Source organism: Alligator mississippiensis, chromosome 1 (genome assembly GCF_030867095.1).
Source record: "Alligator mississippiensis isolate rAllMis1 chromosome 1, rAllMis1, whole genome shotgun sequence".
Taxonomy (NCBI): domain Eukaryota; kingdom Metazoa; phylum Chordata; order Crocodylia; family Alligatoridae; genus Alligator; species Alligator mississippiensis.
Genome location: NC_081824.1, coordinates 146,263,238 through 146,278,859, shown reverse-complemented (window position 1 = coordinate 146,278,859; position 15,622 = coordinate 146,263,238). Strand labels below are relative to the sequence as shown.

Below are 15,622 nucleotides of genomic sequence, written 5' to 3'. Positions count from 1 at the left end.
TACTGTTTAGAATGTGACCTAAAAGTAAACCTTGTACAAAACTGGTTGAGGGAATAGTTTACTTTTTAAATAACAGTGGATTTCCTGAACCTACATCACTATGGAACTGATTTTCCCCTTTACTACATGAGTAGTCCCATTGAAATCATTGAGAGCACTTGCAGAGTAAAGTACTGCTTACTGTGGGCAGTGTACCAGACTAGGACCCTCAATAAAAAGTGTTTATATTTTTGGGAAGTGATGTAATGGCTGTTTGAATTATGTTTATTAGCATGTGAAAAACTTTAGCAATATATCTGTCTGCTTTCTATTAAAGTTTTGTATGCAACAACAAAAACATCCATGAATAACAGACTGGAAAATGTATGTATTCTTGGCTGGTTGTGGGTTTTTAAAAAAATTGTTACTTTCCAGCATACAAAAATGAGCAAATCTCACGAAGATGCCATTTTTTGAGAGAGAGAGAGAGAGAGAGAGACATATAATATATGTAGCATTTATTGTATACAGGAGACAGATGGAGCCATTAAAACCATTAAAACCAAATCTCTCCTTCCCTTGAGCACTAGGAGATTTCACACTTTGATCACTTTCTGGATCCAAATTTCAACCCATGTTATTATTTATGTATTTATTTGTACTGTAGTGGACTCTAGGAAATCTGGATGTAGTGGCAAAGTGCTTAGAGTATCTTTCTATGGCTTCAGCTGCATGAGTTCAAGTCAAGATCCAAAACCTTGTTAAAGGTTGTCCCCACTCGACCCAGCTTTAAATAGATACCTAAACACTTGGGGTACCGACACATGTGCTGGACTTCTGCTCCAACATGTGCTAATTAGAACATGTTGGAGCAGACTCTATTAATCAATTGCAGGCACCTCCACCTCCATTTTGAAGTGCAGGATGCTGAATACACATGGTACTGTGGGTCCTTTAATTAGAGCATCTCCAATTAAAGCACTCTCCCCCTCCACCCCCTCCACCCAGAAACATGTGTATAGATGCCCTTGCACTAAAAGAGTCAAAAGTGATGGGCTGCCATGCTAGCTGCCACTGGTGTGTCCCCACATGAGGACACATTGCAGCAGGACACATTGTCCCATTGTGTCCTGCTCCACCCTATAATCAATCAGCCAAGGAGGCAGGAACCTCAGCAGCATAGATCAAACTCTCACACTCTCACCTGCTCAACACCTTTCTCACCCCAGCCCTCAACACTATTCCCCAGTCCCATGGGACTGCATTTTAGACAAGTTTCATGTTATTTGAGGGTGTACCAGGGGGCACACGGGGGTGCATGTGCATCCCCTGAGAGCACTGGTGCACCCCCTGTCAGGCCACACTCCTTGTTTAACTGGTGGGCAGTGGGGCAGACAGCAGCACCAATGCTCCCCTTGCAAGTGCCGGCTGGGGAGTGGGACCGCCAGCAAAAGTGGACACGCCACTTCTGGAAGTGGCTGCGGGAGCTCCGGAAGCGGTGCAGCTGATTTTATGGTGAGTGAGATTGGCCACGGGTGGACCCTCCCTCCCTGGTTGCTGACTGGTGTCGGGGGGGGGCCTGACTCAAGAGGCACCAGACACCCATCGTGTGTACCACAGAGTAATGAAGTCCTGTTTCCATTCAATACCAAACTACAGTACCAAAACTGAACATACTTGAAGCCTGGGAAGCTTGGATTCAGATCCCATTCTAAGGCGTTGGAAAAGAGAGACTGTCTTTAAAAACATATGGACAACAGTAGTTTCGTGGGGTTTTTTTGTTGTTGGGTTGGTTTTTCCCCTATTTTAGTCACTAAGGCTCTGCGAAAAATTCTTGGCACTGGTTGAAACTTGTCAAAGAGTTATAATTCTATATACTTGTCTATAGTTTTGGCAGTCTAAAATAAAGAACAGGATTCAATTTTACTTTATGTACCCAAATATAGTAGTAGTTTTCCAGCTGCATAAGTGGCATTTTTGGCATTTACACCATTTGGGATTCTATTAACCATGCTGTGTGGATGTGTAAACATCCATGTGGCCACTGAGCATACTTAATAGGCAGTGCACTGGCTGGGCATGGCTCCATACACTTGTGTGCTGGGTCAATGTTAAGTCACAAAATGCTGTCTTTATAAGAAAATAAACCAAAAAACAACCTCCTTCCCCCCAACCCCAAAATATTTGACCAAAACATATTAAATGGAGGAGGAAAAAGTTTCCTGTAAGTTTAAACCTCAGGACCTGAGTGGTTAGGGCAAAAACAGGAAACCCAAGTTGTACCACCTTCTCCCCTTTGCCCAGAGAGGCCAGATCCAGACACGCAGCCACATGCGGCATGCGGTATCACAAATCACACAGGTTGCACAGTAAACTGTGCACAATGCTGCTAATTGCTACCAGATTTCCTGGTAGCAACCGCCTGCTCCCCCTCCCCCCCAAAATTAAAAAGCAGCGGGAAGCACACCAGAGCTGTGTGCTGGGACAAATGAGATTGGGTAGCTGGCATCTCTGGGCTGGCTGCTCCCCTATCTCTGTATGTCTCAGCATGGGGGCTTCCACTGTGGAGTCCCCACACTGAGGTATGTGGAGGCCATGTCTTCAGGCACACTATGTCCCAGTATGGGGGCTCAGTGAACAGAGACAGGGGAGCAGCTATCCTGGGCTGCTTGCTCCCTGGTCTCCAGGTGCCACTCCCCGGTTGGCTGGGGCAGAGGGTAACTCAGCATGGGGACTGCCTGCTGGCTAGCCCTCCACTGAGGCACCCTGCGTCCCAGCCACACCTCCTGCAGCACATAGAACAATGGGACAATGTGTCCCGCTGCAATGTGCACAAACAGGGGCGTGCACTGCAACACAAACTTTTGCCACTACTGGTAGCAGCACAAACTTTTGCCACTACTATTTGTGCTGCTGCAAACACATGCCCCTGCTCATGTGGATGAGGCCAAAGGATCTAAATCTGCATTTCTTTCATTTGCTAGCAGAGTACTCTTATTGTTGGGCATTATTCAGGCACCTAATAAAATAAGGGTTTTATTCAAAAACATTAGATGAAAACAGGAAAAATGTAACAGAAAAACGCATATAGCCTCAAGTATTTTATTGAAAATGACTGGAATTCAGTCAGAACTAAAATCTATTCATCTACAGAGGGCATCTCACAGGAGATTATGGAATTTAGGTAACTGTGGATAAATCTGAAGATAGGGAAAGAATAGCATATTAACCTTTCTAGCCCAATTGCAAATAGGCAGAGACTACAGGCAATTTTCAAGAGTAGTTAACAAGTATAGCTGATTTTTTTTGTGAGCAATAGATTTGTGTGAGTGTGAGAAATGAAATGGTGGAAGTGTCTTAAAATTGTTATTTTATGTAATTCTGTAACTTGTAAAATAATGTCTCCTACTTCTTTGAGAGAAATCCTGGAAATATCTCTTTGAATGAGTTCAGAGGGCAGAAACTTCACCCAGGAAGTGTTTATAGAAAAAATGGTTTAGTGAAATAACAGTTTTAAAAAGTATTTTAATAAATTATTCTTAATTGGTGTGATCTATAAACTAGTTGTTGTGCATCTAAGAGGAAGCTTGGAAAAGCTGGATGAAACAACTTAGGGGGAATTTAGATTTATGATGATTATACAGAATGCAAACAGAATTGATGTTTTTATTATAATTCATCCGCAAATGCAGTCAACAGAAATTCTTGCTTTGCTTCTCTCTTTATAAAATGATTGGTAGTGAATCTTAAAAAAATGTTCCTGCCAGTTAACACTGGTAAAACTTTGTATAGGGACAGGGAGACAGAAGGTGAATGAGTGAGTTAGCACATTAGCCCACTAATAAACAAAAGGAGTTCCCATTGCTCCAAATATATTTGGAAATATCCCTGCAGAAGTAGTGAAGGAAAGTCTGAACATCAAAATTTGCAGATCATTCTGTAATTGCAGCTTTTCTGCTGCTTTATGTCTGGATTAAATTCAGGTTTAGGGGACTGCATGTGATATATTTTTGCTTCCTGGAAAATCAGGAGGAAACAAACCATACATGGGGATGTTTATATATATATATTAAGAAGTAAGAAATAAATGTGTCCTTATACACTGTATCTCACAATCTCCTACCTTTTTTATTGATTTCTCTAAGGCCTATATGTGCAGATTATTTGGTATATCCTCAATATTACTATAAAAAAATAGAGCTAATGTCTTCAGTAATTATTATCTACATGTGTGGAAACATCTGCCCACGGAAACCTATGAAACTGAATCTGTTCCAAACTTTTAGCGAAGAACAAACGTACGTGTGTGTGTGTGTGTGTGTGTGTGTGTGTGTGTGTGTTTCATAGTTTGATAGTTAGTAGGGTCGGAAGGGACCTCAGCAGATCATCAAGTCCGACCCCCTGCCATGGCAGAAAAGAGTACTAGGGTCAAACAACCCCGGAGAGGTGTTCATCTAGCCTCCTCTTAAAGACCCCCCAGGGTAGGAGCCAGCACCACTTCTCTTGGAAGTTGGTTCCAGATCCTAGCCGCCCTGACTGTGAAGTAGTGCCTCCTGATGTTTAGTCTAAATCTACCCTCTGCCAGCTTGTGACCGTTATTTCTTGTCACTCCTGGGAGTGCTCGAGGGAACAGGGACTCCCCCAATGCCTGCTGGTCCCCTCTGACTAGTTTGTAACAGGCCACTATATCCCCCCTCAGCCTTCTCTTGTGGAGGCTGAACAGATTCAGGTCCCTTAGCCTCTCCTTGTAGGGCCTGCCCTGCTGCCCCCTGATCATGCGGGTGGTCCTCCTCTGGACCCTCTCAATGCTGTCCACATCCCTCCTGAAGTGCGGCACCCAGAACTGGACGCAGTACTCCAACTGCGGCCTGACCAGTGTCCCATAGAGGGGGAGGATCACCTCCTTGGACCTGCTTGAGATGCATCTGTGGATGCATGACAAGGTGCGGTTGGCCTTCCTGACCGCTTCCCCACACTGTCAGCCCATGTTCATTTTGGCATCAATAATGACTCCAAGATCCTTTTCTGCCTCTGCACTGACAAGAAGGGAGTTCCCCAGCCTGTAGGTATGCTGCTGGTTCTTCCCCCCCAGGTGCAGCACCTTGCACTTGTCAGTGTTGAAACCCATCCTTTTTTCATCCACCCACCCCTGTAACCTGTCTAGGTCCAATTGCAGCCTATTCCTCCCTTCTAGCATGCCCACTTCTCCCCACATCTTAGTGTCATCTGCGAATTTGAATAGGGTGTGTTTTACACTATCTTCCAAGTTGCTGATGAAGATGTTGAACAGTGCAGGCCCGAGGACCAAGCCCTGGGGGACCCCACTGCCACATCCCTCCAGGTTGAATAAGACCCGTCCACCACCACTCTCTGTGTGCGGCCCTCCAGCCAACTAGTGACCCATTTGACTGTGTAGGTGTCGACGTCACAGTCCCCTAGTTTTTTAATGAGAATGAGGTGAGAGACAGTGTCGAAGGCCTTCCTAAAGTCCAGAAAGATTACGTCCACTGCTACACCTGTGTCTAAGGATTTTGTGACCTGGTCATAGAAGGCCACCAGGTTGGTCTGACAGGACCTGCCTCTAATGAACCCATGTTGGTTGCCCCTAAGCATAACCTCCCCTGCTGGCCCCTCATGGACATGCGCCAGGATAACTCTCTCAAAAAGCTTATCCAGGACTGGGATAAGACTGACTGGCCTATAGTCTTCTGGGTCCTCCTTCCTCCCTTTTTTGAAAATGGGAACCACATTGGCCCTTTTCCAGTCCTCTGGCACCACACCAGAGCACCATGAGCACTCATAAAGCCGTGCCAGGGGTCCTGCTATGACCTCTGCTAATTCCCTCAACACTCTGGGGTGGAGATCATAAGGACCTGCTGATTTAAATACGTCCAGTCCTTCCAGAAGTTCCCTGACTAGGTCCTCAATGACCCTAGGCCTGGGTGCACCTCCCCTGGGACCTATGGGGGTCCCAGTGGGGGGAGTGACCCGGCCCTTGCTCAGAAAAATGGAGGCAAAGAAATTGTTAAATAGTTTAGCTTTGCTGTTTGGTGCGATGACCAGATTTCCTAGTATGTCCTGCAGAGGCCCCACGTTACCCAATACCTTCTTTTTCCCCCTTATGTATTTAAAAAAGGACTTCTTATTGTCCTTGATCTGGGTGGCTAGTCCCACTTCCATCTCCACCTTGGCCTTCCTGACCGCCCCCCTACAGCCCCAAGCAACCGAGGTGTAGTCCTCCCTGGTGATGGCCCCTGCCTTCCATTGGGTGTACACCTCCTTTTTAGCTAGGAGACATTCCCTTATGCTTTTGGTGAGCCATGGGGGCTTTTGCATCCTCTTGCCCCCTTTGATTCGCGTTGGGATTACCTCCCTTTGGGCTTGAAGCATTGTCTCCTTAAGGAACGACCACTCTTCCTGGACACCTGACTCCCCTCCCCTACGGGACCTCAGTACCTTCCCAACTATTCTCCTTACCTCATTGAAATCCGTCCTCTTGAAGTCCAGGGCTGCTGCCTTGCTGTAGGCCTTTGCCACCTTGTGCTGGATGGTGAATTCCAGCAGGTGATGATCACTAAATTGGTAAGCATTCCAGGTCTACACATTTGTCAGTTACTCATTCACAAATTTATACCACTTACACTCATAACCTTTTCTAGTCATTGCTTCTTGGAATTAACCAGAACCTGATGAACTTCTTAAGTAAGCTTCTTTAAGGTCTTTTAAAAAGACTGTACAGTTAAAGCAAAAGAGGCTTCAGGCGATAGATTTTCCTGCCTGTTGTGATAGGAGTTTGTGTTCATATTAGAGACAGGATAGTCTACATTAAAATAATTTCTCATACAAAGTGTTCCTGTTATCTCCTAAATTCATTAGCTGAAGTGATGGATCTCCATGTAGTTGAGGAAATAGGATAAACAGTTTTAAAAAGATGTGCAAGTGATACACAGATTATCAGTTTGAGTCTATGGGGTGCATCTACATGTGCAATTAGTGAGTTTTAATAAATTCCAGTGCAAATCATGCTGGAGTCAGCTGCTCCTGGGTGCAGCGTTTTTGCATATACCCAGGACTACAGCAGTTAGGGCCAGGATGGAGCAGCCCTGGGCTTGCAGTAGGCTCAGAGTGGTCAGCCCCAAGGCTCTGTGCAGTGGCATCAGGTAGTAGAGAGGCTGCCTGGGGCCCAAGAGTGCTTCAGTGTGGGACTGGGAGGTGGGTAGCCCCGACACTTTAGCATCCTAGTGCCCCAACGAGCCTCAGTCACCATCTACATGAGCATTTTGGCAGAGTGAATTACTCTGCTATAAGGTAGTACTGTCCCCAACAGTACTATCTTACAGCAGAGTTAATTAATTTACTGCACCCTAATATTGGTGCTCATGTAGACAGTGACGCTTAACTGCAGACCTAATTAGTCAACTCCACAGTAAAGTGCACATGTAGATGCACCCTGGATGATTATGCCAGACTTAAGGCATGACGTCTGGGACAGAAAATATAGTTAGAACATTGATCTCAGTTTTATTTTGCTTTTTTGCACTGAAGTGGCACTTACATGGCTGCACCATTGCAATTTTGGTACATACCCACAGTTTGGGTTCTGCATATCCACATTCACCCTGTACTACCCTTCTGAGCTCAGAAGGTTCCTCTTTGTTTGCATACACACCCAGGTGGAATAGATTTGCCCAGGCATGGATATAATGCTGGGTAAATCCTGAAACTTTAGTTCCAAAAAACCATGGCTAACAATGTTTCTGGGAAGGCAGACTGTCCCTCTTTTTAGTCCAGTGGTCATGAGTACTTGACCAGAAAGCAAGAGACTGGGTTCTAGGCCTTTCTCACTCAAAGGGATATTTTCTCCCCTGCTGGGGGCAAGGCCAGTGCCAGGGCCAAAAACCAGGGATGCCGCTCCATTTCAGAGCAAGAATCTTCCCTGCACAACACAGCAATCTGTTCCAACTGGCTTCTGTAAAAGCCATTTAAAGGTACAATTTCCCACACCCAGGGACAGGGAGGTGGGCCCTGTGCAGCCTGTTATGCCCCCAGGCCATGGGGGCTCAGCAGTGCAGGCTGTCCCACCAGGTTTATGTGATACCAATCAGGTCATAGTTCTTTTTATAGGCTGCAGCTTCCAGCCTATCTCACAGCACTGTGCTGCAAAATACAACCATTGGAAGCCCAGGAGTCCCATGATCACTGGGAAATCATAAGAAGAGCTCTGCAGCCCACAGAGCAAGTGGAGAAGATCATGCTAAACAAAGGGGAATGAAGCAGTTCTCCACAACCAGTTTACTTACCAAAGAAGTCTACAGGGACTGGGATACATTTTGGGAGGGGAAGGGATTATGGAAAGGGGAGTTCTGGTTCTGTAGCTAGGGGGTCTGATGTGTGAAGTTCTGTTTGTAGTTTATAGGTTGCATAGCAAAATGGAGACTGGTTTTGTCTCATGTATCTTTACTTTGCTGGTTACCACATGGGGCCAGGAAGGAATTTTTTCCCCTTCCTGTTGGTGTAGGTACCAGGGATTTTTTTGTCACCTTCCTCAGAAGCAGGGGAGTGAGGCTGCACTTACTTTCTTCCAGCCGGGGCTGGGAGTTTTGACTGGGATGTGCTGATATTTCTGTTGGAACTTAAAACCAGAGGTTCCTCATTAGAATTAGGTTCTCTGTGCTCAGGGTAAGACCAATTACCATATTTGGGATCTGGAAGGAATTTTACCTCACAGTCAGATTGGCATGGATTGCAGAAATTTTTGCCTTCCTTTATAGCAAGGGGCATGGCCCTCTTTCTGGCATTTCTTGAATATATTCAAACAACATTTGTAGTGACAAGACACTGGCAGTGACCTCATTTCCCTGCTTTACCTGGGGCAGGTGAGAGTGTTCCTGGTGTTTGGGAGAAATATGCTTTGTAGTTTTACGACAGGGTTGTTTCATGGGCAGATCCAGTATTTTGTGAAAGGAGGGTGGGAGCACTGACTGGCATTGCAGGGGTGGCTTCACACCCCACTCCCCACTCCTCCCTCTAATCAAGATGGGAAGAGCAGGGAATTTTTTAAGTCTTCAAATTAGGCAAGAATCTTCCTCTCCCCTCCCCACCCCTGATTCTTCAGCAGCATGTCCCCTCCTTTCCTATTCTCCCCTCCCCAACTCACCTCCGCCACTGCCTCTGTCCCCAACTAATTTTGGAGTGGAGGCTGGAGTTCAAGAGCCACTTCTTGCCCAGTCCAGCTGGGAACAATTGCAGCAGCAATGAGTGGGTTCCACCTCCTTGCCTAGTCCCCTTGGGCATTCTCTGACACTGTGGGTGCAAGTGGAAAACCCACCTATGGGAAACCCATCTACCACCACCACTGCTGTCCCCTGCTGAGCCTGTCTGCAGCAGCTCTGGAACCCCACCCTCTGTGAAATGATTTGGGAGGGTTGTGGTTTGGGAGGGTTGTGGGACAGTGTACCCACCCACAACCCTTTCAAATTACAACCCTTCCAGGTCATTTCACAGAAAGAAGACATCCAGAGATTCTGCAGCTGGGCTCAGCAGGGTACTTAGTGGTGGTGGTGGGTGGGTCCCCCTGCCCCACACTTGTTTCTGAGGATGGCAGAGAACACCAAAGGGGACCAGGCACAGAGGAAGAAACCACCTGCTGCTGTCACTGTTCCCAGATGGAGTGAAGCAGGATAAGGTCTGGATCCTCCCCCTTCCCTCTGTCCCAAGCATCAGGCAGGGACAATGGTAATGGCAGCAGTGGGAAGGGGGAGGGGGTAACGCGAAGGTAGGGGATGTGCTGCTGAAGATGTAAGGGAAGGGCGGAGGAGCTGAGGGCAGGGCTGGAAGGATGAGATTCTTACCGGCTTTGGGGACTTAAAAAAAGTCCTGTCTGCTTCTCCCATGGTGTGGTCCAAAAGAAGAGTGTGTCTACTCCACCGCACCCCCTCTGGATCCTCCTCTGGGTTGCTTGTGTAGTTTTAAGAATAGGTTAGACAGAGATGTATACAGGATGGTTTGGATAGGGGTGATTCTGCCTTGAGTAGAGGTTGGACTAGATAATCTGCTGAGGTTCTTTCTAGTACTCCTTTTCTATGAGCCTATGGGTCTATGATAAATGAATGAGCTGAATAAATATTCAGTTAAGTCAGCCGTTCAACTTACTTTTCCTTTTGGATATTGCTTTCACAATATCATGTCCCATCATTTTTGCGATCTAAAGGACATTTTCCACTAAGTATATTTTTGTTCCAAAGTATCTCATTCTGTACTACATTTGCTTTATCAATCTAGTATTACTTACTTTTTGTAGTGATTGGTGAAACTAGAAGAATAACAAAGAAAAAGTCTGGAAACCTTCTTAGCTTTCCTCCACCTTTATCCACCCTGAGAAATGAAATATAGGTTTTTTTGCGGTGTTGGTGTAAGGAATTTTTTAGGGATGTTATTTTTTTTAATGGACCGTTATGAACCAAAGAGAACATCAGTTCTGATTAACACTTGTAGCCTGGCAAGTCAATCAAGTTAAAAAGGCAGTTGCTGACATCATGTCCTTCCACTAGGTCTGCAGGTGCAGACTCTGGAGAACTTTTGCTGGGTGGTTCTCATTAACCTCATGAATCAGCTTCTTCATAGGTAATTTTAAGTTCACACAGATTTTTTTAAATACTTCACTTTCTGCTGTTAAGGGCCATTGGGGACAATTATTTTGGACACTGAGTAATATCTTCTATGCTTGAGTTGAGTGTGAATGTCTGAGCTTTCAGATAGCTGCCCAAAATGTTCACTGCATTAGTTATGCTAACATCTGTTCAGAACTTAAACCGTTATCTAATCCATTAAATGGGAGAAATGAACAAAGTGGAATTGTTTTTATTAATTAAATTTAAGAATTGAATCGCTTTTCCACTTGAAAAAAAATGCTAGACCATTTTAGGTAACATCTGCTATGTATTAAATGTAGTTTTCATCCTCTTTTTTAAAATCCCCATATATACATTTTTTAATAACAAACAAATACAAAATGTTCTGGAACTGTGGAAACTTACTACAGTTTATGTTACAGAAAGAAAGAAATGAGATTACTCTTGCTCATATAAAAAGGGGGAGGGGAAGGGGTTTAGAGTACTGACACATAAAAAGGGTGATATTCCAAGATATTGTGATTATACTATAACTACTCTCTTAAATACATCAAAGCATACCACAGAGGACAGTTGAACTAAGCTGGATGGAACAAGACTCAGTTTTGTTGAATATAAGCTTTTACCACTTGAAGTTAAACTTCAACAGGACATAACTTACCCACATATTGGCTATTTTATAAAATGGAACTCAACGTAGTGATGGGAGAGGGGAAAAAGAATCCGCAAATTAATTCAACAAAATGAAGTTTATATGTAATTGCTGTGACATGAGGAAGAGTGCAAAGTACAAGTCCTTTGCTCAAAATAGAATTTCCATTTTTTGTACCCAGCATCAAAATATTTCATGATAGGGCTTGCTGAATGACATTCCACCTCCAGTAACTGACTTACAGCTGTCCTAATGCTGCATTGATTGACCTACAAAGAGGCATAACTGGATACTTGAGTGCCCTGGGCTATAGCCATGCATGGGGAAGCATCAGTGGCTGTGCTGTTGGAAATTCAGTGGCAGTTGGGCCCAAAGTGTAACTGCTGCTATTTTTGCATCCTCCTCATGATTTGTGGTGCCCAGGGCTGGTGCCCCACGTGCATCCCTTCATTATTTTACTGGACCTAAGCACTGTTTTGAAATAATGTGCACTGTGATTTATTGTCTTGGAGAATCCCTCAGAAGAACTTGATACCCAGGCCAGGAGAAAGATTAAGCGTTTATAGTAAGTTATCAAGAAGTAGGGCTGGAAGGGATCTCCAGAGATCATCTAGCCCAATGGCCTTCCTGAGGCCCCTATCCAAACTATTCCATACAACCATAATATAAACTCTACATAAAACTACCCTCAACCCTGACACAACATAGACCTAACACTCTAACTGGCCTCAGATAAAACAGGGGAACCACAACAGGGAATGTCTTCCTTATATAAAATGTCTGTAGGACTAGATCCAAATCATTCCTATTGGTGCCCATCCTTGATTTAATCAGATTTTAGGTGCCTAAATAAAAAAAAAAAAAATTCAGATCAACTGCCTTTCCATGGTTGCAAAGTTACCTAGGCATCTAGAAAAATTCAGTGTCTATTTTTGCCTAAAAAATTCTCTAGGCATTCATACTTTACTTCTAAGCATTCTCAGAAGGGATCCTGTTTGAACAGATACAACCTAACTCCTTACTGAGCTCCACTAGGTTCCAGAATAGAGGTAGGAGTCACGTAAATCAGCACGAATAGTCTCACTATCATTTGGGAACATTGTTGGTGGCTGTGCTCCGTACTTTTTAGCCAAGAGCTTAGTGGCAAGGGAACTTGCCTATAAAATAGAAACCTTGGGTTCTAGGCCCACTTCAGCCTAAGGAAAAGCATAATATGCAGTCCTGGGTCAGGTACCTAAGCCCTGAAGAGGGTCAGGATTTCAGATACACCTTTATGCCCATATTTCCTGTTGCTTAGCACCACACACCTCTATGTTTAGCAGACAGATGCTTTGGATTGCTCTTTGGAGGAGGTTAGGTTTCCCTACTGACTGTATGGGATTCTTAGGCACCTAAAGACAGAATAATCCCATGCACCAATACATGCTGGGGGCTGATTGGCTGGGCAGCAGCTCTGCCGAAAAGGACCTGGGGTTTACAGTACACAATAAGCTGAATATGAGCCAACAGTGTACTCTTGTTGCAAAGAAGGCTAATGGCATACTGGGCTACACTGGTATGTATGTTGCCAGCAGGTCAAGGGAGGTGATTATTCCTCTCTAATCAGCACTGGTGAAGCCACATCTGGAGTACTGTGTTCAGTTTTGGGCCCCACACTACAGAAAGGATTTGGACAAATTGCAAAGCATCTACCAGAGAGCAACAAAAATGGTGAGGGGACTGGGGCATGTGACTTATGAGGAGAGGCTGAGGGAACTGGGCTTATTTAGTTTAGAGAAGAGAAAAGTGAGAGGGGATTTAATAGCAGCCTTCAACTACCTGAAGTGGGGTTTCAAAGAGGACTGAGTCAGACTGTTCTCAGTGGTGGCAGATGGCAGAACAAGGAGCAATGGTCTCAAGTTGCAGCAAGGGAAGTTTAGGTTAGATGTTAGGAAGAATTTTTCACTAGAGGGTAGTAAAGCGCTGGAATAGGTTACCCAGAGAGGTGGTGGAAACTCCATCCTTGGAGGTTTTTAAGACCTGGCCAGACAAAGCTTTGTCTGGGATGAGCTAGTTGGGGATGTTCTTGCTTTGAGCAGGGGGTTAGACTAGATGACCTCATGAGGTCCCTTCCAACCCTAATTTTCTATGAGTCTAAACCAGGTGATGTGGATGACCTTCCCAAAAAAGGCACCCATTACATTGGTTAGCAATAACCAACCTTTTCAGCCATGAAGGCTGAATGAAGGATGCAGGGTCAGTCTGAAAGTTGGATCTTGTGCAGAGGATTTGTCCATCGTGGGGTTGGCACACATGTGCAACCTAGCAAATGGACCTGCATGCTGGATGTGGTTCTGCCTCACATGTACCAGACTAGGCCTGCCACCTTGGCCTTGCACTTGCCTGAGAAGGCCTGCTGCTCTAGCTCTGCATGCAACAGCTTGCGCTTGGCACTCTGGGCCCAGCCCCAGCTCAAGCCCTGCATGCCAACCCCATCCAGCATATGGAATTAATTAATCTGGTTCATGAGGTTTGGAAATGTGGTGGTTGGGGGGAAACAGTGGCAAGGTTAATTGCCACTCCCCTGCCACCAAATTTGTAGACCTGTTGGAAGCCTGATGGTCCAGATGACATGGCTCCACAGGTTTATCTGAACCTCGGACCACAGGTTGAGCACACCTGATTTAGGTGTTACAATACCTAGGTTGAGGTGCTTATGAGAATTTTTGGATTGGGTTTTTAGGACCCAATCTTGTTCTCACTGTTCTTGCTCTTTTAGAGCAGTGTTTCTCAACCAGTGGGTCTGATCCAAAAGCAGGTCGCAAGAATATTTCAAAGGGTTGCAAGCAAGTCCCAGAAAAACCTGGGAAAGCATGGGTTTCCCCTTGCAGGCAGGCAGCCTTCCAGCCTGCAAGGCGCTGCTTAGGGCGAATGGAGGCAGTGGGTGCATGTCCATCTACGCGTGTGCACACAGGTGGCCGGCATGCAGCCAGGCAGGGTTGTGGAAGCAGCCCCAGCAGCTGGATGCAGTAAGTGTATGGGGAGTGGGGGTTGGAGGTCCAGGGCTTGGGGACTGTCCGTGTCTGTCTCCGTGTGCAGGGGATGTAAGAGGGGGGCAGGTGCCAGCACTGGGGAAAGGTGACAGGGCAGTGAGGCTGCATCAGGGCAGAGGGAGCGGGGGGCAAGGTCCTTCAGGAGCTGCATTGCCAGGCTGGCGGCACTGGGGCCGATGTCCGTATAAACAGGGCCAGGGTGCCCAGGAGATGCTGCTTGCGGGGCAGGTAGGGCCACGACCAGGGCAGGGGGGGTGCCACAGGCCTCTCCTCCTCCTTCCTCCAGCCCCTGCCAGGCTGGACTCACTCCGCTGTCTCCTGCATGAGCTGGAACTGCTGCAGCCACAGCACTCTGGCCTGAAGGGGGTGGGGGAGCAGCTGAGGACCCCCTCTAGCAGAGCGGTGGGGGCAGGGGGCTGCAGGTTGCGAGTGAGGGGCACCAGCAGGGCCAGGGGTCTGTGGCTTGGGACTGGCCATTAATGTTTCCAAACGGGTCCTGGCAAACCACTGCACTAAGACTGGTTGCTGCTGAAAGAGCAGGGCTGGAGGAATGCTGGAGAGGAGAGGGTTAATGTGCAATGACATCATCCTCACCCATAGTGTTATGCAAATCTTGAGCCGCAGTCTTGCAGCTGGCAAGGAGGTAGGGAGAGACAGGGAAGAATTGAGGCAGCATAAATAGGGGGTTTGGGTTGTACAAATGGGACAGAAACCAGTGCCTTGAGTCCACGGGGCAGGAGACATGTGGGGAGGGATTTTGTGCTGGGTTTTGAAGCTAGAGGCTGCTGGTGAGGACTGTGAGCAGGGAGGCCCTCATGGCTTCACTTGCAGTGACCTGTGGGAGGCTAGACCTGGGGGCACTGGAGTTTGGGAAAGTTTAGGCTATCGCTTCTCGGCCTCTTGAAGGCTCAGATCAAGTGTAGTATCGGCTGTTGTCAGTGTAAAGACTGATGTGCTAGGCATGCGGGGTCTTTAGACACCCATGAGCAGCGCAGCGCAAGAGATGGAGGAGACAGTGACACAGAGTGAAATGGCTGCTTCGAAGGCGAGGTCGGATATGCAGATGAATATGCAGGTGAGTATGCAGATTACGGCGGAGGCAGGAACCGAGGCGGAGAGAGTCCGGGAGCAGAGACGTCGGTTGGCGAATCATATCGGTGACTGGGCGGAGACCAGAGATGGTGAGCAAATGGCGATGGTGGAGGAGGAGGAGGAGGAGGGGTGGACCCGTGTTCAACGGAAAGGGAAGGCCCACGTGGGAGCGGGGGGGCAGAAGACCCCTGAAGATGGAGGAGGAGCCTCGCCGGCGGCAGGAAGTCGTCGGGAGA

General features: G+C 46.6%; 1 pseudogene; it reads left to right on the top strand.

The window, feature by feature from the left end:
• Positions 1 to 15,178: 15,178 nt before the first annotated feature.
• Positions 15,179 to 15,279, top strand: LOC132247960 (U2 spliceosomal RNA; annotated as a pseudogene).
• Positions 15,280 to 15,622: the final 343 nt, after the last annotated feature.